We start from the raw sequence: 26,073 nt of genomic DNA, 5'->3' as shown, positions 1-26,073 counted from the left end.
AGTGAAGTCTACTATTAATATTAACTTTTAATGTTATTTTTGTTTTGAAAACTAAAAAATTTAAATTATTTTTTGTATTTTATTTGAGAGTATGAGAAAGTTGTAATTGTAACGAACATGTCCCACCACCAGTTGTGTCCGTTCACCTGTAAATCGTAAAGTTGGCAGCACGGTATGCTTAGGAGACCTCAGATTCCTCAGTCAATAATAAATGGGAAATAGTAATTGAGGAATGCTCAATAATCTAATCGAGGGTAAATGTTGTCTTTATATATATGCATGGAGAATATTGGATGAGTACTATAAATCGATCAACTTCGCATAAGACTTAGCCATAATAAGGCCTATCCCTAATATCACAAAATTATCTAGACACCACTCTATCTATTTCCATAATGCAAGGGTCTATTCGCCCTAATAAACAAGACAACTAGAGTTCATGCACGATTCACAACTCTTTTGAACAGTTATGCTTTATGAAAGATGGGCCTTGGGTCCCTAGCTTGGGCTAAACCAACATTGACTCCTACAATTACCCTGCTAATACCTCTCACATGTACGCGTATGAAATTTCATAATAAATTATTTATTTATTCGCTCAAAGAAGGGATTCAAGAGCCATGGGCTATCTTGCTAACTCATTAACGACCTCACTCGTCATTTCCACTTATCAAGAGGTGGGAATTTTAAACTCTAGAAACGTGTGTACGTTACTCTGTAACAATCACCACACTCTCTTCCCTTCATGCCATTTAGTCAGGTAATGATGATCCACAGTCTTTAACTTTCTTCATTTCCCTGCCCCTTCTCATCCTTTCATCTTCTTCATGTTCTTGAGTGCCTTCTGCTTCGACCTCTCTATCTATGACCCTTTGTGATGCCCCCGACTCCAACGTATAGAATGCGGGAATCATAACATCGAGATGATGATAATACGGGTCACACACCCTAAACAACAACTGTTAAGTGTGTGCACATGCAAAAAATGTGCAACAAAACTCGCAACAAATAAATAAAGGATAGTCAACTAAGTACCAGAATTTTTAAATACAATTTCACCAAAACAAAAGTATTTCAAAAAGTTATATAGTTATCCAATAAAATATAATAGGTTTGCCCACTGCCTTCGTGGTGACCTCACTTTCCCTTAACACGAGGTCACCTATCTTGAATATCTTAGGTTTGACTCTTTTGTTGAAGTAGTGCTCTACCCTTTTCTCGTTGAGTATCATTCTAACTTCAGCAGCCTCTCCCTTTTCGTCTAGTAGGTTGAGGTGTTCTTCTAGGGCTTTATTATTCTCAAGTACTGAAAAATGCTTGGTGTGGTAACTTGGCAGACCGACATCCACGCGGGATACTACTTCACTCACATATGCAAAGGCGAATGGGGTCTCTCCTATTGGGGTCTTTACTGTGGTCTTGTAGGCCCATAATATTCCTGGCAGTTCTTTCACCCTTTCCCCTTTCTTGTCTGGAAGTTTCTCCTTTAGAATTCCTAGCAATGTTTTGTTTGTGGCTGCCGCATGTCCATTTGCCTGTCCATTTAACTCAGCACACTACTCATGGTAGTGATCTGAATCAAACAGTTGCCCGTTATCCGAGATTATGCTTTGCGAAATTCCATATCGACCGACAACAATTTTCCACAAGAATTTTGTCATGACTCTGGTTGTCATGGTTGTCATGGGTTATGCTTCCACCCACTTTGTGAAGTAGTCCACTACTACAATCATGAATTTGACTCCCCTTGCGGAAGGGCCCAACTAAGTCAAGCCCCAACTATGCGAACGACCAAGGGGCAGTTATGGAGGTTAGCTCTTTTGGGGGCTTGTGACATTGGTGCGTACACCTAACATTTGATGCACTTCTTTGCAAATTATTTAGCGTCTTTGAGTGCATTGAGCTAGTACTATCCTACCCTTACGATTTTTCTAGCTAGTGCTTTTCCCTTGGAGTGGTTTATGCATATCCCTTCATATATTTCTACTAGAACGTACTGTGCCTCTCAAGGTAAGATGCATCATAGTACGGAGGTGGCAAAACCCCTTTTATAAAGGATCCTGTCCACCTTCACGAACCTTGCCACCCTTCTTGTTACCTTTCTTGCCTCTTCTTTTCCACCAGGGAGTTTTTTTGCATCCAAGTTCTTGATGATGTCACCAACCCATTCAGGCCCATTGCTGACTATTGTGTAGACTTCTAGTCATATTGCTAGGACTTTCATTACTCTTCTCTCAGCTTCCAAGGGAGCGGGATGTCCTCCATGCTCGAGGTTGTGCATGCAAGCCAGTTTTCCGTGACGTTGTTTTCTCTAGGCACTTGTGTTATGCAAAAATAGGAGAATCGGTCACACGCCTCCTAGACTTGGCTCATTTATTTCTTAATTTTTCTCCCTTTGTGGTGTGTGTCCCCAGCACATGGTTAACTATCACTTGCGAGTCTGACTTCACCTTGACTTCGATCGCCCCCAACACTTTGGCCATTGAAATTCCTACTATAAGTGCCTCATTTTCCACTCCATTGTTGGTGGTTTTGAATGTAAGTCTCGCCATATAGCTATGTTCTCGCCCTTCGCCATATAATCATTAGACAAGATGAGATTATTTGTGAAAAAAAAACAAGACCTTAATCTAAACGGACAACAATAAATGATGTAAGATCTGTTTCATGAGTATCTATCTTCTTCCTACTTTAAACACTTTAATTTGAGTAAGAATTTGAGAAAATCATTTTTCTTTTTTGGAAAACATGATAGAGGACAATATTATTGAGAAGAAATGGCTTAACTCGGGAGAAATTACGCTGCATCACAGAAACAATAAAAGGGCGAAGTGGTCATGATGATGACAAAGGAAAACAAAATCCTGAAAGCATGAAAAGAAATATTATTAAGTGCTAAAATAATTCTTGTTTCAGTAGTTGCTTGTATAGATCCATTGCGTCGATGGATTTTTGGATATAAATCGCTTCCTATAATCTAATTTCGAAACATATTTATTTTATGTAGCTCATACTATGATCAAACAAATTATAATTCCGTTGGTAAACTCCTCCGGTGTTATGCACGTATAAAAAATTAGAAATAATACTATACACCATACTCTCACCTCACTTTTATCCTACTATGTAAGATGTGACACATTTATCACTATTAGATGATAAATTAAAGAATCATCCAATAAAAGATCTTCTAATAGTAATAAATATGACACATCTTATATTGTGAGGTGAGAATGAGATGAAAGTGTGGTATAGATAATTTTTCTATTAAAAATATCCAAAAATGGTACTGTCAAAGTCTAAACAAAAGAAAGATAGCAAGATGAGGAAATATGAAAAAGTTATGTTTCGAACAAGTTCCAGATCAACTCTTTAATTTAAGTTCTTATTTGTGAAAGAGAAATGATTTAGCTATACAAACTGATCACGTAATTTGATCTGACGTATCGTATGAATCCATGTAATTATTCTTGTTGATTAATTTTTGCGATATCTATTTGTGTTTGTAGCACTTATATATATATATATTATCAAGATCAGCTTTCATGTTGAGCTAGCTAGGGACCACATTTGGAGCATTACAATGTATTTGAGCTAAACTATCTATAAAAAAACGACACAGCGTATATTTCACTTCACAATATTTAAAGCAAGCCATAGCTGGTAGCTACCATTCAATTTCTGTTGAAAATTGGAGTTTCGTCTGAAAATGTGGAAATGCGCAATAAGAATGAAAGATACGGGAGTCGACACTTATGATGACTTTTATGCTGCGCTTGTATTGAAAAATGATCATCAAAGTTATTAGAAACTTAGAAAACCACTATTATATATTAGAAGACAAAAAACTCCTCGAATGAAATATTAATTCCTCAAAAGTGAAATATGATCACCAAGAAAACCAGTGGCAAAATGGCCAATATCACAATCACAGGAAATCTGTGTCAAATGTGATAGTAGTAAGTAGAATGACTCCATCACAACCACAAGGAAATCGTTGTTTAATACTACTAGAAATATTACCAAAAGACCAGTAGCTACATGTACAAATCCCTAAGGTTCTGTTTGGCCACTCGAGAATTTTGAGTTTTAGATGAAAGATTGAAATATTACATTTTAATAATATTATTGTTTTCAAATTTGAAAAGTTTAAGAAAAAATTGAATTATTTATTATATTTTGTACGAAGATTTAAGAAAGTTGTAATGATGAGATGAAAATTTTGTGTTTGAGATGAGAATTTCATGTGCCAAACCGAACCTTTTCCCCACCAATTAACCTGGATCACCAGATAAACGAAGGGCAAAATGGCCATCACAATCACAAAAAAATAAACTCCACTAATTTGCAGTTATGGAGTGTGCAAACGCGGCACAATTCTTTTGAAAAGTAGTAATTAAATTAATTTTTTAATAGTGGACTCCACTCTTTTTATTTTAAAAAAGATTACAACTGTATCTAGTATTTTTCATCTATATATAGGCTATGTTGAGAGTCTGCAACTTAGTTGAATTACATGGTAACTATTTCAAACTTTCAAGATCAGACATCATCTATCTACCCTGAACCATTGTAACAGTGACGTTATTGATGGAGCATACTCTCTGGCTGTGGCTAGAAGACTGATCTGTTCTTGGGGTAACTTGAATTGCAGTGTATGCAGGTTGCTTTGGATGAGGCAAACCAACAATCTCACTTTTAAGCATGGAAATAGCAATAGATACAGTTGGCCTATCTTTAGCAAAATCTTGCACGCACAACAACCCGACATATTGTATACATCTCAAGATCTCCATTTCAAAGCATGGTTCTAATATCATGGGGTCGATTAAGGTGGCAATGTTGTTTGTATCCCACAATTTCCATGCCTGAAAACATAAGATGTGATTGGAATTGTTTAAAACATTGAAGGAAAAATAATCGAGATTCTTCAGGTTAGATCTTGATATGACATCTTATGGTAACATCTAATTCAAACTAATATCAAATTAAGCCATCGTTTTGAGATCAATAATGTCATCCACAATAGTACTAGCCATGGCCACTATCAATATGTCTTATGAGAAGTAATCGATTGAGCTTTTCGAAAAGATGCAATTAGATAAAAGAGACTTACAAAGCCTAAAAGGGTCATGGCTCTCTCATCATGATGAAAGCTAATGTTTCTTCTACCACTCACTATCTCCAGTAACAACACTCCAAAGCTGAAAATATCTGATTTTTCTGAAAAACACCCTTCCATTGCATATTCCGGAGACATATAACCGCTGGATTTGAACAATCGAACACTTTCAAGTCATATTATCTCCAATATTAGCATTAGCATCTAATTGAATTTTGACACCAAAGTTACTTACAATGTTCCGACAACTCTTCTAGTATTGGCTTGGTCTTCATTCCCTCCGAAAATCCTCACCATTCCGAAATTGGATATTTTTGGGTTTAGCTCTTCATCTAATAATATATTACTTGCCTTCAGATCTCTATGAATAATCCTTAATCTTGAATCTCTATGTAGGTATAGTAGACCTCAACCAATTCCTTCGATAATGTTGAAGCATTTTCTCCAATCCAACTGTTCTTGTTTGACTGGATCTAATGAAGTTAATTAGTGAAAACAAGAAAAGTAAGTGGAGATAAAATATATAACTACATCTAATGAATTAATCTAGTAAAAAAAAAAGAAAAAAAAAACACACGAAAGTGGAGATCAAACATATAACATGAATGAATAAACAATTTACGAAAAGAAGATAGTTGTGGTGAAGTCCTCATAAAAGCATGTATTAACCAACTAAAACTCCACACCCACTAACATTTCGACTCTTGACAATGATGATTCCTAATTATGATATTTAAAGATACTAATATAGGGCATGATCAGAATCAACTAACCAAAAAGAAATGTGTCTAAACTTTTGTTTGGCATGTATTCATAGACCAACAACTTTTCTTCTCCTTCAATACACTGGCCAAGGAGTCTAACAAGATTTCGATGTTGGAATTTAGAAATCACGACCACCTCATTTAAAAATTCTTCTAGCCCTTGTCCCGAAGTTCTTGCAAGTCTTTTTACAGCAATTTCATGTCCATCTAACAATTTTCTCTGTTAAAAAAAAAAAAAAAAAACAATTCTTTTACTATACATTAAAAGTATTATCAATAACCCTCAACAAGTGTAACCATTACCTTATATACGAGACCGAATCTGCCCTGTCCAAGTTTATTAGATTGATCGAAGTTGTTCTTGGCACTTGCTAGCTCCTCAAAAGTAAACATTGGTAGCTCCTCGAGTTTGTCTTGGTTCATGGTGTTGATGTTCACATTTTCTTTGACATGAAATTTTCGGTATGCTCTTCCTATTTTAAAAAATAAAATTTCTTTAGTTTTCTTTCCCTGATTGTTTCACCCATGGTTGTTAGTATCCATCTTTAAATAATTGAGCTAAAGGAATATGCAATTTACCTTTTCTTTTAACCTTCCACCAGCATAAAAAGAATTTTAAAATGACAATGAGCGTTGTCCTTGTGACCTCTGCAACCCTGACAACTACTTTCAGTTCTCCCTTTTTATCTGTACACAAAAAGCAATAAACTCATTCAACCAAAGAAGGATACATAATAACTATTTTTCTACTAGTTTTTCTTTTAGATAAATATATTTAAAAGGAGTTCATAGTTTAGGAAGTTGGGGAGTGATTAGGGCCGGTTGGGTTCAAATACAATATTTATCTGTTTTGTAGCACAATGTAAACAAACAATTTGAATGACCACAATTGCATGAATTGAAGCATAGTCTAAGCTTTGGCAGAAAAAAAGAAAGGCACCCACCAAGTTCTGAATAGGCCACACGAACATATAGATCAACTCCACCAATTGACAATTTCTGTGAATCTATTAGTTCTCTGTTCCATGACATGCAACCAATGCCAGCTTCATATGCGCTAGCTTTACAAGAGCAATTCTCCATGCACTGGTATCTGCATTCATCCTCAAAAGCTTATGACCAATCTGCCAAGTCTGGCATTTTCATCATCTTGATTTGCAAAAACCCATCTTTTTCGCCTTCTTTCCCACTAGTGCTCACCCTATTACAGTTCAAGGGTGTCCTCCTCACACATCCACTAGTCCAATTTCCTCCATTCCATTCTTCTATATTCTTTGGCTCGAACCCCTCTAAACAACTGCAAATTGGTGAATTCTGGGAGTTACAGCTTCCAAATGCTCCCACATTTACCATAAATATAGCACTCCGATATCAAAGATGACCACTCGACCGTCCAATCCTTCCCATTATCGGAATTAGTTTTCACTAGATTTCCTTCAGAATTCAAGATGAGATGCGATAACATAGACTTGTTTGAAAATGAAAAGCTAAAGTAGAATGTTCCTTCTTTGTCATCTACGAGACTATATCCTTCAAGATATAGAGATTCCATGACCGGTATCCAATAAAGACCCGACTGTTCCATGGGCCACTACGCCAATAGGGGTTACTGTCATTCCAAATGAACATTTCAGGAAATTAAAAAAGTAAATATCAGTAGAAAAGGTTCCAACGGACGGATCTGAAGGGCTCTTCCATGATGTGAGCTACACATTCTTGCCTGTTATTACATTCGTAATTATTTTCGTCTTTGGCAACAATGAATTAGTAGGATGTTGGAAACTCTCCCATAAGATTGACCCAGTAACGTTTTCTTGCAAGATAAGGTTCCCTGTATCTAAAAGTCGGGCACTGCGATTGGAAATTGAATTTGTCGCATTTGACGACCAAATAATCTTCTTTTCTCCGTCTAATACCACTAGATTGTTGAAAAACCACCCAAGTGTGCACCGTTTTCTTTCTTGGATTATTGGGCACCGTTTTATTTCTTAGCTCTATTAGGCTACCCACCAATTGAGCTCTCCAGCAAAATCAAAAGAGGCTACATCTTGGTCAAAAAACGTGGGAGTTTTGTCCCCCATGGCTCCTCCTATAAAAAGAGGTCATTCGCTAAAGATAAGTTATCCTCACTGCGGTGAGAGATCAAGGCAGAGGGCTAGGCGAAATTTAGATTCTGGGGAAACCTAGAACAGAGGCCATTTGAGAGATAGAGAGCTTGCTTATGAGTGTTTGTAAAATTGTACAAACATATTGAAAATACTGATTTTTCGCTTTAGTGGACGTAGGCAAGTTGCCGAACCACTTAAATATTGTCTCTCTATCGTCTTGTGTGATTTTTTGGACAGGCCGGAGGTCGTAACAATTGATATTAGAACTTTGGTTTCGTGCTGTCCAAAAAAATCAAGTTGATTGAAATCAACTTTTGACCACACAATGATGTTTCTCGCGTCAAGATGAATTCGTTGCTGCAAACGGCATAAAAAACGGATGCCGAAGGAGCCCGTACGCACTCCTAGAAGTTGGAGAGTGCACAGACGCACCTAAATCGCATTAGAAGAAGAAGACGAGTGGAAAACACGTACCCCCACTCGCAGCTGGAGGAAGAAGACGCGTGGGAGACACTCTCCCACGCGCCCCCAGTAGCAGAACACTAATCTGAACCGTCCAAAAGTCGCAAATCGATTTTGGGCTAGATCTAAGCCATTCGGAGTCCGATTTCAACGATCAAATAGTGATTTATAACTATTTGGATCATTCCGAGCTCATCCGTACAGTGGGAATATTGAGATTCACCATCATTACTTTAAATCTGAACTGTTAATGAGTTGTAGATCATTTTGGGCTTGATCTATGCCATTTGGAGTCCAATTGCGATGATCAAATAGTGCTAACCAACTATTTGGATCATTCCAGACTCATCCGTATGGCGGGAATGTTCAGATTCACCATTGGTACTTTCGATCTGAACCGTGCATCAGTTGCAGATCATTTTGGGCTAGATCTACGCCAGATGGAGTTCAATTACAGTGATCAAATAGTGCTAACAAACTATTTGGATCATTCCAGACTCATCTGTACGGTAGGAATGTTGAGATTCGCCATCGGTACTTTCAATCTGAATCGTGCATCAGTTGCAGATCATTTTGGGCTTAATCTACGCTAGTTGGAGTTCAGTTGCGATGATCAAATAGTACTGACAAATTATTTGGATCATTCCAAACTCATCTGTATGGTGAGAATGTTGAGATTTGCCATCAGTACTTTTGATCTGAACCGTGCATCAGTTATAGATCATTTTGGGCTTGATCAACATCAGTTGGAGTTCAATTACGATGATCAAATAGTGCTGACAAACTATTTGGATCATTTTGGACTCATCCGTACGGTGGGAATGTTGAGATTTGTCGTCGGTACTAATGATCTGGACCGTTCATACATGATATCAGTTGTGAGCTTGATCGCAGCCCGTTGGAGTCGTGACGGACTCATTTGTTTTGGGATTGATCTCAACCAGTTGGAGTCGTGCCAGACTCATTGGTTTTGGGGCTTGATGTCAGCTAGTTGGAGTCCAATGTTGCCGGACTCAGTTCGTTTGGGCTTGATTTAAGCTAGTTGGAATCGTGAAGTTTGAGGAGCAAACTTCAGATCATTGGACGATGCTGATTAACTTGTTATATTAGTAGGTTTTTGCAGTCATATAACTCATGGAGCATAATATTATTAAGAGGAGAACCGCAACGGATCTCATTTTATCTTTCTTTGAAAAGCCAGTTGCAAATAACAAAGTACAGATGAAGAAACAATTCAACTTCAGAAAAGGCAAAAGAGTAATTCTGTAAAGAAAACGAAGTTGAAGTTTCTTAATGTAAGAGATCTTATCCTAGATGAAGAGATGCGCAGAAGAGATTCTGGCAAGATCTCGAGTTGTTGGTCCTGAATGTTGATAGTAAGGATAGAGGCAAGTCAAGATCTGGACAACAGATGATTCACTAGAAATTGTGGCAAGATAGGCCACAAAAGACTACTAAAATTAGGAGAAAACTGAGAATGATGCTGTGAATATGGTGACTGAAGAAATACATGGCGTTGTATTTCTTGCAGTGCACAATGCTGTTAAAGACAGCTTGAAGACAACAATCATTTAATAGTATTTTCTTAAAAAGGCGTGGAAGGTCACGAATGATTCATTGGTCTTGGCTCATGGTAATAGTCGTGTGAATTAGATGAGGAAGTAAAAGGAACTCAGTTTTACTTTTCCTCATCTAAACCTGAAGAAATCTCCCTAGACCACGACATGAAGCAAAGGTGTGAGAGATGGGAACAAAAAGTCAGATGTTCCAGGGATATCTACACCTAAAGTTGATGATCGCATGACTGCCAAGATGATCAGACCTCCATGGTGGTTACTACCTTAAACTATATCCTGCTGAATGAAGGTAGTGAACTACGGTATGAAAAAAATCTTGTAAGAATGGAGATTGTGCAAGTCGAAGTTAGCAGAAACTGTACACAAGATGGGCACATCGACTGAAAATAGAGATGGAAACCTTAGCAACAGGATGAGGAGTCAGTTGCCCAGGTTAGAGATGGAAACCTTAGCAACAGGTTCTCTGAAAAAGAACCATGTGTGGGTTCCTATGTGGGTTGTTCACGACTGGACTATATGGTGTTGATCCTCTTTGGCATGGTCTTAGTAGGGTTGTGAGAGTGGGCTATCCGACAATGATGCAACAGCTGAAAACTAAATAATAGAAGGGCTATATTGGCTTAGAGAGAGAGAGAGAGAGAGAGAGAGAGAGAGAGAGAGAGAGAGAGAGAGAACAAAAACAGGAGATAGGGTAGGTAGGGAGGTGAAAATGATGAAGGGTGTAGGGCATGGAGGTGTCTTCAACTTAATTGAAAAACCCTAGATTTGTGGTGGGGGAGGTGAAAATGATGAAGGGTGTACATGCATGGGTTTTATATATGGCTAAGGGGTGTTTACAACTAGTTGGGTCTCTACATTTAGGTTCAAGTCTTGGACTGGACCTAGGGGTCTTAGTATTTTTCCTTAGGTCCTTATGGGTGCTCTAGCGACTGTGTTGGCTCATTTAATGGGTCCAACTAAATTATAAGGCTTGCCTAAAATTTTAGATGGTTTGAACTCAATTATTCAGTCTAATAAAAATCTCATAATACATCATGAAAAATTTTGTGTCATGGCCTATTAAAAAATCCAATAACCTCAATATATTAATAGCTCTTGGGCTATTAAAAAAAATCCATTAAACATAATTAGACCCAATGTTGTTATCCCTATTAAATCCCTAATATCATTGGATCAAGTTGTTACAATTGTGGCGTCCGAACCTTGCACAGGATAAAATTGTAATGCTCCGTACCCCGAGGGTCTGGGAGTTAATTCCTATCACCTAGAAAATCATCTCCCACAATACATATATAATCCCCAAAGACTCCATAAATATAAATTAATCTATTTCAACATAATATATACATATATAAATATATTCCTCTACAAGGTCATCAATGAAATACTCCAACAAAATAAATCAACAACTCTACAAATTCTCAATAATAATATCAATCTCTCAAGATACCTAATTAACAGAACATGGCAAATCTACTGGTTAAAGTCATCCAATAAGTATAGTAATTTTCGGTACTCAATCCACTAAGCTAAATTAATCATGCATATACTTCCTATCCTTGATTCCTAGTCAAACCATCAAAATCATCTGAAAATATAGTGGAGATAACTGGGTGAGTTATCAACAATTCAGTAAGCAGTGAATATATACCAATGTGCAAACATGAGCCATTTATAGAATGCATAACAAAACATAATATTAGAAAGACAATTTCAAAAGTATTCATATACAAATGTCCTTCGGCATAGCATAACTAGACATCATCATATAATAACAGAGACATCATATTGGAATAGAGGTCATGTTTAACCCCCGTGGTAGGGATGTGCTATTCCCGATAGCCAAACTGGACAAAAACATAACTGAATCTTCCCCTTATCATTCTCGGGGTCCTGAGAGTGCACATAGGAAAGACCACATAAAAAATTATTTTGTTTCCAAGGTGGGTACACTCAGAAACAAAATGTTGGTACCAATACAATAATAAAATCAAAATTATAGATGTTGGATCAAAATCAAAAATAGAATCAAAATGTCAAGACAAAGATTTTTTAAATGTGACAATTTTTACTAGAATTAGAGTTCTGAATAGATACATATAACATAATAATATACAAATTTTAGATTTCATATGTGCTCTTTTCTTCATAGTCGTAAAACAGAATGCCAAAAATTTGTAGATGTCTACACCAGTCATAACAAAAGTATATTTCTCTCTCTCTCTCTCTCTCTCTCTCTCTCTCTCTCTCTCTCTCTCTCTCTCTCTCTCTCTCTCTCTCTCTCTCTCTCTCTCTCTCTCTCTCTCTCTCTCTTAATTTAGATACAATGAGTAATACAAAACAAAATGAACAAGGTTGTTTCAAATGTTCCATAACAAACGGATGCGCATTTTTCATATACTCAACCTCAGTCCATTCTTTTATGCAAAGTCAAGCATAAGAGAAATGCTTACTTGACTCTCATAGTGTATTCTTTACATTTTGAGATTGTATACTAGTCATGTCACTATATACTAGACTCACATATCAATCCCAAACAGTCAACATCAACCCACACAACCAACATATCAACCCAAAACAACCAACATATCTAAATCCATGTCCAACACAAACGAACAATTTCTAACACGTCCACCATTACGTCAAGAGAATTACCGCAAACCAAGAGACCCTCCAAAACGGCAACCCAACAAGAAACTACAAAACACACCATAAGTTTACGTAATTAATAAGTTCTAACATGTATACAACAGTAGCGTATATTTCTAACAAACACTATTACACAGGTCACAAACATAAACAATGGTTACAAGGCTAACGCTCATGAATAGCTTACTCAGCCCAAGAGTGGAGTTCGGTTGGGTTTCTTGAATGAACCAATGCTACCTACAAACTAATTAGATTTCCTATGATAAAGAACCCATCAAAGCAAGCTTGTATAATAGGGCAATTTACATGGTAGAAGGTAGACAAAGAATCCTACTAAACGGATAGGCATCATATCGAAACCAAGGCCATGTTTAACCCCCATGGTAGGGTTGTGCTATCCCCAATGGCCAAACCAATCAGAAGTATAAGAGAATCTTCCCCTTATCATCATCAAAGCTTCGAATGTGCACACAGGAAAGATCACACATAAAACCACTAGGTGCACTCAGAAATAGAATCAAAGATTTCGGATTATAAATAGAAACAAAAAATAAATAAATGCCATGCTAGAGATTTTTCATATGTCACAATTCATACTAGAATCAGAGTGCTGAACATATTCAAATCACATAAACATATACAAAAATTCAAATTTCATATTCACTCTTTTTGCACAGTTGAAAAATAGAATGCCAAAAACTTGCTCATGTCAACACCAGTCATGATAAAAAATATCTCTCTTATTTTTATTCAAATAGAATGAGTAATGTAGAACAAAATGACCAAGGTTGTTTCCAATGTTCCATAACAAAAGCATGCACGTTTTTCATAAAATCAACCTTAGTCCATTCTTTTTATGCAAAGTGTAGCATAGGAGCACCGCTTACCTGACTCTCGTAGTGTATTCTCTAGGTTTTGAGATCGTATGCTAGCCATGTCACAATACCCTAAGTCAAAAAATATTCTTAAAAGTTCAGTCACACACACAACCCACAATCACAACATGTTCAACACAAACAACCGCACGTATCGATTGACCCCAACCAACTTCACATATCAATCCCAAACAACCAACATCAACCCACACAACCAGCATATCAACCCAAAACAACCAACATATCCAAATCCATGTCCAACACAAGCTGCCATAATTTCCAACACGTCCAACATTACGTCAAGAGAATTACTAGGGGTGAAAGTTTGAACTGGAAAACCGGCCCAAACCTGACTTGTTGGCTCGATTTTGAACTGTCTAGTCTGGGACCGGTTCCTACATTTTAAAAACCTGCTAAATCCGATCCAATTTCAGTTCTTGACTTTTCAGCACCAGACCGGTTTATAAAATATATATATAAATTAATTTTTAATACTATATAAAATATTTTATACATTTATCTATAATTTTTGTATATGAAATAATTTTATATTATAAGTTATAACATAAAGTTTTAATCTTAAATATATACATATATAATAAATAAAATTACATTGGCGCTGGATTAAAACTGGAAAACTAGACCAAACTGGATGGGAACTGGTAAAACCAGAAGTACCGGTTTAGAAGGGTAACTAGTTTGGGATTGATTTTTGAAAATGTAAAACCAGTGTATATCGGTTCGGTCCCAAAATTCGTACAAAACCGAATCGAACCCGACCAGTTACACCTATAAGAATTACCACAAACCAAGAGACCCTCCAAAATGACAACCCATTGTAGGTTTGCACAATTAATCAGTTCTAGGACGCATATAGTAGTGGTGTATATTTCTAACAAATACTACTACACAAGTCACAAACATACACAATGGTTACAAGGCTAGAAGTGCTAGTTGGTGGTGAGAAACAAGGACAAAGGCATAGACCTGCTTGTGGTGTAGCGGCTTGGCAATGGCAGTGTGTGGTAGGTATAGCTATCAACACTCTGTGTACAGCAAAGAAAGTTTACACTCTCAAGGCACAAAAGAGAGAGAGAGAGAGAGAGAGAGAGAGAGAGAGAGAGAGAGTCACGAATAGAGACATCAAGGGCTTACCGGCTTGATGAGGGGCAATCATTGATGGCTTCTTGACCAGCAGTGGTGTACAATGGGGGGGAAAAAATAGGGACACCTTGCAACAGCAAAACCTAACCAACATGAGAGAGAGAGAGAGAGAGAGAGAGAGAGAGAGAGAGAGAGAGAGAGAGAGAGAGAGAGTAAATAAAGTTGTGGGTGACTGGGGAGAGAGAAATAGGGAGTAGAGAATGATAGGGGGGAGGAAGATTTGGGGGGAGAGAAAAGAAGGGGAAAACCTAAAGGAAACAGCATCGTTTCCTTCATTTAGTGGGCAAGGCTTGGTGGCCTAGTCTTTGGTCAGGATATGGATGTTACAACAATAGTGGCCTTTAGCCATTCCATGAGATACAATAATGGTCTCTGTTTGGAGTGCAATCATTTTGGTGGAAAAGTGGTTTATGTTCTGTTTGACTATGCACAGAATGCACAACTCTACCACAACCATAAACATACACAACCCTATCTAAGGGATAAACATGACCTCTATTTCAATTGTTGATCAGTATGCTTATGCCTGAGGTCTTTTATTTATATTATTATTGTAATGAAATGCGTCTAAAAATATCACTGCCATTTTTCTTGGGAGTTGTCTATTTCTGCATTCTATAACTAACTAATGTTTACAAACTAGTATAGGTTCGCTATTGACTGAGTTAGTGGTGTAATGCATGTCCTTGTGGTGGGACCTTTAGAAAATGATTTTAAGAAAAACAACAGGAATTACCAGTGGTTTAAAGTTTTTTCCTTTCATGACAGGATACAAAAGACTCAATGTTTATAAATTAAAATGTGTTTCTTAATTTAAAGAGGGTGACAATGGAAAACATTAAATTTTATAATTAAAAGTCTTTTGCACAAAATATTTTGCCTAAGTTTTCGTACTCTTCTCTTAGGTCGTGTCAGTCTTGACAGGTACCATTAGTCTTGTCCTTGCGAGGGCACACTTAAGACTAAAATGAGTCAAAGACTTGTAAGCATTACTTCATACAGTTAAAATATAATAACAGAGATTTTTAGTTATGCAATCATCACTCCATAAGTATTATACATAAGACATTCTTTCAATTAAAACATTTCGAGTTAGGGTTTTTCTTGAAAGGATTTTCTCTAGTAAAATGTTTTTTTCTTTCATAAAGCATTTTCCCACCCCTTGTGCCTTCATTTCTTAAAGAGTTTGAGCATACATGCATTCTTTCTTAACATACATACCTTATTTCTTAGCACTTTCTATTGGTCTTCACATACTGTTACGCCCCATGTGTGAGGGTTAGCGGTCTTCCTTTGGACTTGGACTCGGCCCGTGGCCATGGATTAGGAATCCCTTTTCAATCAAGGGGTAGCACTGGGTGCACTACCAGTACTACTTACCTAGCATTGCAAGCTGCCCATTCATTTGGTACCCTTTCATTCATTCATATGGCCATTATGTATTTTTGTAACAGCCCGCTAGAAATTCAATGGTGAAATTTCTATAGATTTTAGGAACCTCGTGAAAACTCCGTAAGTTTTCATAAGTCAACTAATCGAATAGGTTTTAGTCTGTCAACATAGTCAGTATTATCACTCACTATGATGCCAAAAATGTGATTTTAATTATTTAAGGTAATTAGATGTGCCAGAATACGCGATGGTCTACGCCACTAGATTCAGTTGATTATTTAGGATTTTATGACGCAATAACTTATGTTCATAATTTCGGACGAAACGCCTGCTCGAAACTGTGAATTTATTTTTAGGAGCACTTCGGGGTTGAGTTTTGGTAAACGATTTTCACTATAAGTTAATATGAATATTTAGTATTTTTCAGTACTAAGTTTATTATGCATTTTTTTGGAGTGAATAGTAACCTCGATAAGCATACTAAATGTAGTGTTTTCAAAATCACAGTGTGGAATGTCCAAATTAGGTTAGAGAAGTTTTATTGGGATACTTGGAAAGATGTTAAATGTAGTGTTTTCAAAATCACAGTGTGGAATGTCCAAATTAGGTTAGAGAAGTTTTATTGGGATACTTGGAAAGATGTTAGCCACACATAATGAATAGTATTAGACACTTGGCACGGGAAATCAAGATGTGAGATCATGCCACCTAAGCAAAACTTTTGTCCATCTGATCAACCATATCGTTCCAAACCAAAGAGGGTTTCAACCCTAGCGAGACCCTAAATTGTTGGAATTCCATTGAAACCCCAAAAACTTTGTTGAAAACCAAAACCCTAAATGGTTTCCCTAAACCCTAAAGTTGGCTTCCAAACCCATTTTTATATGATTTCTAGTATTGTGTTTAACACTTAACTAAATCACTTCTACATGCTATTGGTTATGCTTTTAGCTAGAATTAAAGGAAGTAATCGACTTATAAAAGATTAGTCATCTCTCTCAACAACGTTTCATGCTTAATCTCCTTTTTAACTCTTCGTTACCTTTTTTTTATTTGGATCATATTACTTTTCTTGTTGTTTTCCAACATTCTTAGATTGAATTAGAAGATTCGGCTTTTTCCAAGACATGTCATCTTTCCATGTCGATAATGCTCGAATCACCACCAATCGGCACCTAGGCGATCCTTCATGGGCATTGCAACAAGTCAGCCCCTAGCCCAAGCCTTTTAGACCATTTTTCCAAAAGAAATTTCATCGTTTACACCCCACCTTGACCATACTAGTTTAGTTCTTCCATTCGAGGAATTTTCAACAAGAAACCCATCTTTTATTTGATTCTTCTATTCGAAGCCCACATACACCATACAATTGGTTTCCCTCAAGTCCACGAAGTGCCACATGCCCCTGAGGTTCCCCATCTACCCATGCTTAAGCTTTTAGCTTGAATTAAAGGAAGTAATCCACTTACACAAGATTAGTCATCTCTCTCAACAATGTTTTGAGCTTAATTTCCTTTTTAACTCTTCGTAACCTTTTTTATATGGAGCTTATCACTTTTATTGTTGTTTTTCATCGTTCAAAGATCGAATTAGAAGGTTGGGCTTCATCCAAAACATGTCAATAGAAGCCTTTCCATGTCGATAATGCTCGAATCACAGCCAATCGGCACCTAGGTGATCCTTCAAGCACATTGCAACAAGTCGACCCTCAGCCTTGTTTCATTCCTCTATTTGAAGCCCACACAAACCTTAGAATTGGTTTCCCTCAAGTCCAAGAATTGCTACATGCCCCTAAGGTTCCCCATCTATCCATGGTTATGCCTTTAGGTGGAATTAAGGGAAGTAATTGACTTACACAAAAAATAAGTAATCTCTCAACAATGTTTTTGGCTTCATTTCCTTTTTAGTTCATCGTAACCTTTTTTATATGGACCTTATTACTTTCTTTGTTGTTTTTCATCATTCTAAGATTGAATTAGAAGATTAGGCTAGATCCAAAACATGTCAAAAAAAGAAAAGCCCAGTGAATAATGCTAAACTCGCCGGCAATCCGACCTAAGTGCTCCTTTTTGTGCATTGCAACAAGTCCGCATCTAGACCATGCCATTTACTCCATTTTCTCTGTGAAAATTTCATCGTTTACACCACAGCTTAACCATAATACTAGTTCAGTTCTTGCATTGGACGAATTTACAACAAGAAACCTATATTTTGTTTCATTCTTCGATTTGAAGCCCACCTAAAGCTTACAATTAGTTTCCCTCGAGTCCAGGAAGTGCCACACGCCCCTAAGGTTCCCCATCTACCCTATGGTTAAGCTTTTAGCTTGAATTAAAGGATGTAATCGACTTACACATGATTCTTCATCTCTCAACAATGTTTTGAGTTTAATTTCCTTTTTAGTTTCTTGTAACCTTTTTTTTATATGGACCATATTACTTTTCTTCTTGTTTTCAAACATTCTAAGATTGAATTAGAAGATTAGATTTTATCCAAGACACTTTAATAGATGCCCTTCCATGTCGATAATGCTCGAATGACCGCCATTCGGCACCTAAGCGATCCTTCCTGCCCATTGTAACAAGTCGGCCCCTAGCCCAAGCCCTTGAGACCATTTTCACAAGGGACATTTCATCGTTTACACCCAACCTTAACCGTACTAGTTTAGTTCTTGCATTGGATGAATTTACAACAAGAAACCCGTCTTTTGTATCATTCTTCGATTTGAAGGCCAAATAAACCTTACAATTGGTTTCCCTCAAGTCCAAGAAGTGCCACACGCCCCTAAGCTTCCCCATCTACCCATGGTTATGCTTTTAGGTTGAATTAAGAGAAGTAATCGACTTACAGAAGATTAGTAATCTCTCAACATTGTTTTGGGCTTAATTTCCTTTTTAGTTCTTCGTAACCTTTTTTCTACGGACCTTATTACTTTCTTTGTTGTTTTTCATCATTCTAAGATTGAATTAGAAGATTAGTCATGATCCAAAACATGTCAATAAAAGAAAAGCATTGTGAATAATGTTGAAATCACCACCAATCCGACCTAAGTGCTCCTTTTCTTGTGCATTGAAACATGTTTGCCTCTAGCTCATGCCATTTACATCATTTTCTCACTGGAAATTTCATCGTTTACACCCCACGTTTAACCCTACCGGCTCAGTTCAAGCATTCGACGAATTGGCAACAATAAACCCTTCTTTTATTTGATTCTTCCATTTGAAACAAACATACACCATACAATCGCTTTCCCTCAAGTCCAAGAAGTGTCACACGCCCCTAAGGTCCCCCCTATCTAGCCTTGGTTAAGCTTTCAGCTTGAATTATACGTAGTAATCAACTTACACAAGATTAGTCATCTCTAAATCATGTTTTGAGCTTAATTTACATTTTACTTCTTCCTAACCTTTTTTATATGGAGCTTATTACTTTTCTTGTTGTTTTCCAACATTTTAAGATTCAATTAGAATCCAAAACATGTCAATAAAAGCCTTTCCATGTCGATAATGCTAAAATCACCACAAATCGGCACCTAGGTGATCCTTCATGTGCATTGCAACTATTTGGCCCCTAGCACATGCCTTTTACACCCTTTCCACCTTGAAAAATTTATCTTTTACACCCCACCCTAACCATATTAGTTCGGTTCTTGCATTGGATGAATTTACAACAAGGAACCAGTCTTTTATTTCATTCTTCCATTTGAAGCTCACATACACCTTGTAGTTAGTTTTATAATTTTCATAAATATTGTGATTTTAAAATTTATATAAAATTATGCTGTATTTAATAAGGTCAAACTGGTTAATTTCAAGCCTATTCAACCCATTTACATAAATAGTTTGAAACGGATCGTATTGTGTTATGTTAACCTATTTCTTAATATTCAATGATGGGTCAAAATGGGTTGACACGACATAACCCGTTATGTTAATGAGTCGTGTTATGGTTTGAGATTTTGATACGATAAGCTTAACGGGTCGGGTTTAGGTTGACATATATAGTATAATACACATATTTTGATACGACCCATTAACACGATTTGACACTTCTACCTTTTACCCATCGGCTCACCCAAGAAACAAAGAGGAAACTTCATCTCTCTCCAAGAAAGCCATGGCCGACACACCTTCCTTTCCTCTTCTCTTCCCTTCTCATCTTCAAGAAACCAAGTTCCTCTCATCTGCTTCAAGCTTTGCGACTTCATAGTAAGGAAAGACTCCACCCTTTTTTTTGTGCTCTCTCTCTCCCCGCCCCCCCCCCCCCCCCAAAAATCTTCCGTTTCTCAAGATCCTCTCTTTCCCTCTCCCCATTTCTCCGGCTCCTCTTTTTCTCTCTCTCTTCTTTCTCTCTTTCTCTCCACCCTATACTTTCACCATCACCCTAACGATTGCCAGAAGCCCCGACGAAGAGGACGACCACTTCTATTTGTGAGTTTTTTATGTCTCTGTTTGTTGGATCTAAACGTGGTTGTTGGATATGTGTTCCTCATAATCGATTTCTTTTTTTGTTGGGTTTTTGAATCAGTTGGATGCAATATTTTTTGTTCTTTCTTGTGATTGCGCTTTAGTTTTTTGTGTAGATTTCATTCTTTTCTCTCGATGGGATCTAAATCTGAAGCCAACTTCACAAGTTCTGGCTGTGCTGAAGCGCTGTGTCCAACAGAGGCGCTGCTGCACACAGAATAGAGCACACCATGGTGGTGCTGCAAGCCTTGCTGCATGTAGAGCCAACCGCCAGGCTATGCGTAGAGCCAAGTTCTGCAGCGCGTAGAGGAGCACGGTAGCACAGGACGGGGCGATGCCCAATTTTTTTTTTTCCTCTGTGCATAATGAGATATGCACCAGTAGCAAGCACCAAGGGTTGTGCGCACCAAGAGCAGCGAGCACCAGGTGCTGCGCCACTAGACATTAGAGGTAAAAAGACTGCGGTGTTTTGAATCCAAGACCTCACACACATGGACAATTAGCTCAACCTTTCTGTGTTAGGGCTTATTGTTGGTAAATTTTCAGATTTTATTTATTTATTTAGCATGTTATTATGGCATAAAATATTTTTGAAATATTTTTACATATGATTATGATTATTAAAAATATGCTTGCCATTATATTATTTATGTCACATTTGTTAGGCATCTTATTTTACGTTATAAATTGCCTAGATTATTTTATTTTTTTTTGTGAATAATAATTTGGATGAAATGTGATGAATGTTTTGTACATGTATTTTAATTAAATGTAATTGTGCTAGCTTATTTTATCACTTATATTTGCTAGGCTAATTTTAGAAATTAGTCTTTAAATTTTTTTTAGATATGATAAAATATGGGATTAAGTAGTCTGAGTATGAATAATCCATGCTTATGATTGGCTCAAACTGATTTCTTCGATCAAGGAAGAAATTGTTTTTTGCATATGACTAACATGGTAGATTGCTTATCTTAGTGGGAGTATGGTTGAGATTGATTTGGAATTAATCTCCTATATGATATAAATTTGCACAAAAATTAAGTTATAAATTAATAATTAGACATTATGGCGCAAGAGATGATTAGGAAGCTTAACGAATTCTTGATTTTTCAACGTGTATTAATTATTTTTGTTCTAACTTAGATTAATGTTGCAAATTTCTTAGATGTGTGTGCAATTAGATGCGCATAGGTTAGTAACTTTGAGATAACCGAGAAGAAAGCCTAAAGATTATTTATGCGACCTAATCTCCTCCATGAGCAATAGGTGGAAATGAATGAAGATTATTATGTGTATATAGTCTTAGACCATCATTATAATATAAACCTTGGAAAGGTCTAAAATAAAATTAGAAGTACGCATGGGATGCATGCACTACAATTTTTATAGAAGTTGAAGAGATCAATTATCAGATAGATCTAAACCACTATTTTTGCCTTTGAGAACTTTTAGGTAATAATAAAAGCTGCGCGTTATTTATGTAATGCAAAGATTAATTGCTCCTATATTTGACGCTGAGTATTATAATCTTGAAACAACTTATATTTACTCACAGGTAAGAACATACTTTCTAAAACTTGCTAGTATGTCTGGTGAGCAAGGACATTAAAATCTAAGTGTGGAAGAGTGTTGAAGACATTCTTGTTTGACACATTCATTTTAAAGGTTTTAGCAATGCACCTCTCTGTGGTATTAGTACTGATAATCTTTCTCAAGTTTTATTTCTCTTTAGTGAGCATAAATAGGTTCTTGTAGAAATATGAACTTAGGAGCTCCCTTTGAGAGTAATGCTAAGCACCTTAGAGATTTGCATGGTAACTATGGCAAAAGTCTGAATAATTAGGTATGACTTAAATTAAGCCAAAAAATCTTGCTCGTAGTTACACTGATGCAAGATAGGTTTTAGGCTAAAATAATTTATCGTAAAGTTTTTCTTTTCTCTCTTATAGTGGATTGGAGAATATGAAAATATTGAGTAAGCGAGAAATGAGGATATAAGTTAGCGGCTAAAACATCAAATATTGCATTTATTGCACAAATCGATATCTTTATTAGTGCTTTTAATGCGATATTAGAGAAGTCTAGACCTAATTTGATTTAAGACTCATTGGTTATTGAGAATTTCGAGAGGTTAAAAAGTTGGATAGTCACTTATTGATTCAGTGATATTATTTCTCCAGTAGGGAAATGATATACTAAAATATGCCTTGGAGGCATAGGATGATGAGTATGAAGCTTGAAAAATTGAAAATTTTCTCGCTAATGAGATCCATGTCCTTTATTGCAAAGAGTCAAAGAGAGAAGGCAAATATGAGCATTTATGTGTGAAAGTTCCAATAGATGCTCAATAAGGATATGGAATAATAAAAATATTGTTTCATCAACTAAATACGATTCCAATGTTTTTAAGAAAAAATATATTTTTTCAGTTAAAATATTTTTTCAAAATTGAAATCGTATGAGTTTTATGATGAAAACAATTATCTCGTAGTTTATTGATTTGCTGAAAATAGAGTTATAAATGAATTATGGCGCAAAGCAATTGTTATATCACACTTGGGTTGATATAATATGAACTTGCGACTTTAATTCTGATTTGTCGTCTTTTGGTTTGAGTTCATTCACCTTTGAGAAAGGCTGAGTGACTATTTTGTTCAAACATGAATTCTATTAAAAATACAGAGGATCTAAGTTTGAACATTTTTTGTCTAGTCAAGAAATCTACTCGTATTTTCAGCGAGGGTGGGGTATTGCGTTTTTTATAACACTTGTTTTTTTTCCTTTGAAAACAACGTTTATTGCGTTCCATTACACACTACGTTAAATTCAATTTTTTCTATTTTTTGATAAAATATTGTTGAATATCGTGGGAGTAATTCAATAACTAGTGGGATTATACCTCTGAGTGAAAGTGTACCATTAGTAATAGTGACTCCCAAAATTTAGAGAATATAAAGCTCCTCATAAATAGCATAAAAGCAATATATCAATATTATTTTGTTGTTTAGAGACTAGAAGAGAATATTTGTAATATGACTCCACTAAAGGTATTGAATTCACATAGTAGGAACCTTAACATAAAATCTAAGATTCACTTCACTTATATAATCCAACCTGGGGTTGTTGATCTGTTTGACAGCAAAAAAGTTGAGTTTATAGAGGTATAGATCTATCTTTTGGCACTAATTGAGTTGCCTTTAGATAACCATTAATCACACATTTATTGGAGTTTTTCTTGAAAGAGTCAAATAGCTAATTCTTATAGAAGAATTAGATGGTTAGTTTTTGTGATGTTTAGGTGCTAAGTGTTGAGCGCATGATTGTTGCTTGTATTGTTTTAGTATAAAAAGCAAACGAATACTGTTGGTTTTGTTTACATGCGGCCTAAATCAACCATCTATTCAAAGATACCCAATGTACCTAATCATTTTTTATTAACGACCAATTGAATAAAATGGGATTCTTTAAAAGTTTTTGGCTAGGCTAACACACGCTGCAATTTATGCTTTTCGTTTTAACGAACGACTTGACTCACTAAAAACTAAGCAGGACAAAAGATCTCCTAAGTGCAGGAAAGTGTCGTGTAATAATTAGGAATAAAATTTCTAGATCGTCTCCCCAAGGAAAGTGTGCTTAGATTCAAACTCATATAAAATGGTGAAAAGTTTCATAAACAAAAGTGATAGTATGTACAATGAATGGAGAAGTGCAACTAAAATGAAAAAGTATTGATTGTGAACTAGATTCATATTGTTGGATTGTTTTTTTAGTGTAACAAAAAAAAGTAAATAATATTAAATTAAATAGACAGAAATTTAAATAAAAAAAAAGTAAATAATATCAAATTAAATATACATAAATTTAAATGAAAAGACACTCTCTCGATTTTAGACAAAAGACAAAGAAATGCTAATGCACTGAAAGACAGTATTTTCTACAGACCAATTGTCGGGTGCATGTTGGAACACATTTTTTCCTTTGATTCACTAGGATGCACATCTATAAAAAGGAATTGCAGGTTGGAGGGAGTTGGTATGTGGAAAAAGTTGTCTTTCAATTATATCTGCTGACATGGGATTACTCGCCAGTTCCCCACCGCCGGTTATAAGTAGAAGAACTAGAGACTATAAAATCAAAGGAATGGCTCATCATTTAAAAGTAAAAATAAGGAGAAGAAAAAACACACCAAAAAAATAGAAAACTAAAAATAAATTAAAAAGCAAAAATAAAATATAAAAAATGTATTGTGCATGTGAAAAACTATTACCTAATTAAATCATAGGTTATAAAACTAAACATAAACCATGATATTAATCAATTTAAATTACAATTCAGATTTATGCTTGTTAACCATATTTCCAACTAAAACCAATAATAATAATAATAATATATTAATTAAAATATATTGGTTTCTAGATATAAATTATGTAATAATTCAGCTCAATTATAAAGTTGTTGATGGTCTTAGAAAAATGTCTCTACTGAGAGAGATGATGATCTGGTTGTCTTAGATTATTAATTATCATCTAATGAAAGGTTTTCCATACTACGAGGTGATGGACATGGGTTTGTGAAAAGTAGCTAAGACTTTACATCTTGTGAGACTGTGTATAAGAAAAATAGTTTATAGGAGCTCTTGTTCAAAATCCATAGATAATTAATGAGATGGAAAATACTAAAGAATCTAATTTTGCCTTGTACACAATTTGGTGTTTCCATTATGATTTGCTCATGAGAGTTAGAGGTTGAGATTTTGTTAGAGGGTAAATATGACTTACTTGATTAAGTAAGTTTATGATGCGATTGTCGTTAAAATTAATGACTAGATTATCGTGCTTGTCTTTGTGGGCAAAGGCCCTAATCGCTTTATCTTTAAAGAAAAATAAATGATGGTTATCTCTCATGCTTTTGTTGAGTACAAGAGATTCATATGAAACCCTGAAGTCGCAAATTCAGCTTACTAAATGACATTTGAGGTCCTCTTGTAGATTCTTAAAAGTCACAATTGGACTTTCTGACTAGAATACAAGGTTAATTTTGTGAGTTTGACCTCAATGTGATTTGCGATGAGTTGCCATTGACTTCATGGCTATACAAATGACTTTTATGTATAAAAGCAGAATCTCTTTAAATAAATATGTTTTGGAAAGTTACTACACATGAGAATGCGCGTGGAAAGAAATGGTCCTAAAATTTCACTTGAGAGTTGTAGTTTGATTATTTTTAGTTGACCATGTGATTTCCCTCTGTCATGGTATTGCTCGTTGTGCACATGACACTGATGTGTTTCATGATCATGTGGCGTGGCTAGAAATATTTTTTGATAAGCACACACATTCACCATAAATTTGGTAGTTATGGTGAAAAAGGTATGTCAACAGGTTTAGATTGACTCACTCATATGAGCGATTGCCTTTGGCGTTATAAAGGAGTAGTGAGCAAAAATAAGACAATGTGTCACTTGGTACTTGTTCAGAGAAGAATAAGTTGT

General features: G+C 35.9%; 1 pseudogene; it reads right to left on the bottom strand.

Moving 5' to 3' along the window:
* Positions 1-752: 752 nt before the first annotated feature.
* LOC122278585 lies at positions 753-13,618 on the bottom strand (annotated as a pseudogene).
* Between the last annotated feature and the right edge of the window lie 12,455 nt (positions 13,619-26,073).

This window comes from Carya illinoinensis, chromosome 10 (genome assembly GCF_018687715.1).
Source record: "Carya illinoinensis cultivar Pawnee chromosome 10, C.illinoinensisPawnee_v1, whole genome shotgun sequence".
In the NCBI taxonomy this organism is placed as follows: Eukaryota; Viridiplantae; Streptophyta; class Magnoliopsida; order Fagales; family Juglandaceae; genus Carya; species Carya illinoinensis.
The sequence above is the reverse complement of the archived record's forward strand: the minus strand, read 5'-3'. Positions and strand labels throughout refer to the sequence as shown.